Below are 4,976 nucleotides of genomic sequence, written 5' to 3'. Positions count from 1 at the left end.
TTTACAACTTTACCCCTGAAGCGGCAACATCATGCAGCCCTGGTTTAAAATGTTTTTGGACTCCAACAGAAATTAATTTGTGCAAACATTGATCAATAAGTGAAAAGATGAAAAGAAGAGTTGAGGAAAAAAAAGCTTTTCTGCTAAAGATTAAATCACTAAAAGAACCAAACAATGTGGTGATTTTTTATTTTTTTTTACCCAGGACAGTGTACGAGATAAAAAAAAAAGCAAGCCTGTGTTTCACTTATGAAGTTTAATACCAGCCAGAGTTTTTTCATGTGGTCAAACTGGATCAACAGCGTAGGAACAAACGGTGAAGAACGGTTACGGCGGCGGCGGTAGCACATGTTGAAGTGACAAGGCTAAAATAATCTGGCATGTGGAGCAGCTCAGAGAGTCGGAACATGTTGATCCTGTCGGACATTAACGTCACTTAGAAAAGCAGGGTTAAAAGGTCAGAGATAACTGTCAATGGGAACAGGAATTATTCTGCAATCTTCAGGGTTTTATGTCCGTAAAAGGAATAGTGTGAAATAAAATAACATTTTTGAGGAGGAAAATCAAAAGACAAAAAAAAAATCTCAATAAAAGGTTTTAAATGCAAGAAGTATTCAAAAGAAATTGAACAACAAAGGAAGTGTGGCTACATCAGATGATTGTGGGAGTCATCGGTTCAGGCTGTAAGTCGGTCAGATCGGAGCAGAGATTGTGGTTTCCACATCAGCTGACATCTTGAACCACATTTACATTAAGGTCAACAGCTGCAGCAAAATGCAGTGACTCACTCAGTTTGTCTTCAAGCCGGATAAACTCAGGACCCTGCCTGCAAACTCTTCATAAAGACGCATTTTGGAATATTAGCAGCTATTGGCTAACGAGTGGAGAAAGCAGCTCAGATACTTTTGGTTTTAAAAAACAAGAAGTAATTTCTCAATAACTACAGCTAACAACACATTTCTATCACTCAAAGAAATTTGTATGGAAACCTGATTTAATATTTAATCTAACTTTTTCTTAGCTCAACACCAACTGTCCCAAATGGTGCAAAAATGGCAAAGTAGCAAACTTAACATGAACATGCTAACATTAGCATAAACAATTGTGACCATTTTGTTTCAAGGGAAATGATCGAGCAAAGATATGTTGGTTTTAAAGATATGTTGGTTTTAAAAATGCCTTAGAGGTTTTGGAAAGAAGGAATGCGGGAATGGTGTCACACACAATTTAACAGTGTCAAGGTGAGTCCCACCCGAGGTAGTTGATGCGCTATTGTCCTTGCTAAGTTTGCCTTTTTTATGTCTCTAAATTAAACGCTAAAGCAACTAGGGCTGGGCAATTAATTGCATTTGCAATGTGGTAAATGATAAATAGTCTGTACTTATATAGAGCTTTTATCAAGTCAGAAGACTTCACCGCTTTACTACGGCTGTCACAATAACCGCACGAATGAAATATCGCAATATCAAGAAGCTCACAGCGCTACAAAACCAGCCACCGCCATCACCGCATCTTAAGACAACGGCTGAGAAGGATACAATGGCAGCTGCACTGATATCAGAACCAAATGTTACTTACCAAAAATCAAAGGTAGCCAAAAGTCAAATTTACCTTTAAAAGTTCAGCCTTCTTCTGAATTTTGTTAATTTCAGTCGGAGAAATGAGGCACATCTGCTGCCATTACTGCCCTTTGATCTGCGTTTAATATAGTGTTAGAAAATTGCCATGTCTTTTTTATAACATTTTTTTTAATATTGAAGCGTCATGTTTCAAAGGAAATCTTGCCATGTAGTTGGTAATTTAAGGATATACAAACACATTTGGGAAATAAATAGATCAGTATAAAGAAAAAAAAGATGGTGCAATAATATCGCATATTGCGATATTTAGCCCTTCTTGAATAATCGCAGGGGGAATTCTTCAACCGCGACGGCCCGACTCTTTACACTACATTCAGTCACCCATTCCCGCACACACTCACACTCTGATGGGGGCTAGCTACATTGTAGCCACAGCTGCCCTGGGGCTCACTGACAGAAGCGAGGCTGCTGGACAATGGCGCCACCGGGCCGTCTGACCGCCATCAGTAGGTAATGCAGGTGACGTGTCTTGCCCAAGGACAAACTGACACTTGAAGCCGGAGCAATATAATCGCAATTTAACAAAAACGTGATTTTCAAATCTCAAAGGCAGTCAGTTTTAATTACACTATATGTAACAAGAGTAAGACAGCATTTCCCACTCAAGCCGTTTATGTGGCGGGAAAACACTTGAAGTGGGTTTTTCGCCACACAGACAGGTAGATAATTTTGCGGCTAGCATGCATGTTGGGGGTGTGCAAAATAATCGTAATGATGATGCATCGTGATTCTAATTTTCGTGATCTACTGCATCGATTCCTGATGCCAAGTATCGATTATTAATAAAAATAAATAAATAAATAAAATTGCATGAATGTTTGGCGAACATCAGCCAAAAACAAGTGTAATACAACTTCCAGTCCAGTAGATGTTGCTGCGGATGTGTTGACGCACACTGCCTTGTGTCACAAGCATTTCCGGCCGCGGGATACTGCGCGGAGTCATTAAAAAACAAAACATGGAGGAGAAAATATTGCAATGCATCGCAATAATTCAAGTATCGTGATACATCGTGATAGAATCGCATCGTGACTTCTTTGGCAATACCCACCCCTAATGCATGTCCATCCACCCAACTAGAAGTAGGCATTTTTTTCACACAGAGACTAAAGTAAAGTCCTAGAACAATGGACACTGGGCAAACAAGCTTTCAAAAACTAGAACTAGAACAAACTAGAACAAAGACCAGGTTGGGGTTAGGGCAAAGGAAAATTTATATAAAATTGAAATAGTCATTTTGATTAAAAATAATCAAAATTTTTCTCTGTTGCAAAACTGTTTAGCCCTAAAAGCAACAGTTGTATTTACAGTATAAAGTAAATGAATATCTGACAGCTTCGTGTATCATCCATTTTATTCTGGAAGCCATATTGGTTGTTAAGGTTGCTCTTAACTTAAGGTTGTTCTTAACTGCTAAAAAAGACAACAGAGAGGAGGCAGATTTACTAGCGGTCACCTTTAAGTGTTCCAAGTTATTCTTCTCGTTTGAAATAAATAGATGCAGCGCTAGATAGTAAGTCATTTTGCGGCGGTGTCGAAAAAACGAATAAGACATGTTTTATTTTATTAACCTGTACTCTGGCACTCTCACCAGAGTGCCAGAGTACAGGTAGCCCATTTTCCTTCATTGTTTTAGGTAAAAATAGAATATTAGGGAACTGAAAGATCGATATCGTATTGGACAGCCAAAAATCACAATGTAATGCCAAATAAATTGATTCCCACACCCATTTGTCACACCGTTTAATCCTGCCAATCAAACTTTATTCTTTGTTTTTTTTCATAGTAGGCTCAGTCAAAAAAAAGTATGAAAGTTTTGACTTTAACCAAACAGTGCAATATCTGCAGAAAGACGGGTTCTGCAGATTCTTTTACCTTAAAACTGCCACCCTATTTAAAACTGCAGCTTGTTCCTTGTTTTGCTTTGCATGAATCATGTTGAGGCCAGAGACCACTGCGGCATACAGTAAAATGCTGGAGTGTGTGTTGTAAACGAGAAGAGCTGCTTCTGTATATGTGGAGACAAAAGGCAGCCTGGAGCAGAGTGCACGTTAGGTTAGTGTGGGTGGATGCACAGGGAGATCCACGGGAGGACAAAAAAAACACAACAGAAGCACGCAGGGCAGAGGAGGAGGAGGTAGACAACCAAACATATGGAGGTTTTCTATTTCAGGAAAGAGGAGAGAAACATAACTGGAGGAAAAGAGAAAACTCACCTCTAAAGGTGGTGGTGAAAGTTAGTTTCTATAGTTTGCTGATCCACACCGAGTGTGTGAGAACAAAAAGGCCAAAAGGGAAAGACATCAGCAATGACCTTGGAGAAGAAAACTGATGCTCATGAAGTCTGGATGTGATCCAGAGAACCAAGTTAAGATTAAACCAAATACAGAGTGATGACATCAGCACCTGTTAAGACTGTGAGGTGCGGTGGTGGTGGAGGTTGAGCCGATTGGTTTGGTAGCAACAGAACCTGGACCTCTACAGTCAACTAAGAATCCTGTGAATCCCAAAGGAAACCCAACAGAAAGGCTGAAGAGGAAACCAGTCAGGGTCCAGAATCTACCTGATCAAAATGCATCCGTTTGCTTTCCAAAATAAACCAGCGCAACGTTTGGAGGAAGAGGCATCTTAAATTCCTCCATAAATTCCATAAAGAAGGGCTAAATTTCAAATAATATGAGGATACACATAAATGGACATATGGATATATATATATATATATATATAAATGGACAAAAAATGTCATGGCCGCAGAGATCCATTCATCACTGGTATTTCACTCAAAGCTGTGTTCTTCTCTGGACTTGAACTTGCCTGCTGCGCCATCTTTCTGTTTTCCTGCCACCTTTAGCTCCTGACATCCTCACATGCAGAGTCTCGGGTGTCTAAATCAGCTGTCTGGTTTTGCACTTTGCACCTTGTAACCTAACAGTTTGGTCCCATCCTTCCGTCTGTGTTGGCAGCAGCTCACCATCATCCATCATTCAAAGGGCTGCTTTAGTGAGCTTTGTTTAGTATCAATCATTTAGCCCTGCTGTCCTAGTGCCAACCTCAGTGTGTGTGGGGGGGGGGGGGGGGGGGGGGGGGGGGGGGGGGGGGGGGGGGGGGGGGGGGGGGGGGGGGGGGGGGTGGCTAGACTGGCTGTGTTGTTCTCTGCAGGACTCAAAGACCTTTAAGCAACACTAAACTCTGCAGGTCAGGTTCAAACTGTATCCCAATAATTCACAGTACAGAACTTTACACAGTATATATAGACAGCACAGCAAACAAGCTAACAAGGTACTTTAGATGATATTCGCTGCCACAGACTAATAACCAACATATAAGGTTTAAAGG

The sequence above is a fragment of the Cyprinodon variegatus genome, unplaced genomic scaffold (genome assembly GCF_000732505.1).
Source record: "Cyprinodon variegatus isolate N-32 unplaced genomic scaffold, C_variegatus-1.0 Scaffold1097, whole genome shotgun sequence".
In the NCBI taxonomy this organism is placed as follows: Eukaryota; Metazoa; Chordata; class Actinopteri; order Cyprinodontiformes; family Cyprinodontidae; genus Cyprinodon; species Cyprinodon variegatus.
This window is presented reverse-complemented; position numbering follows the sequence as displayed.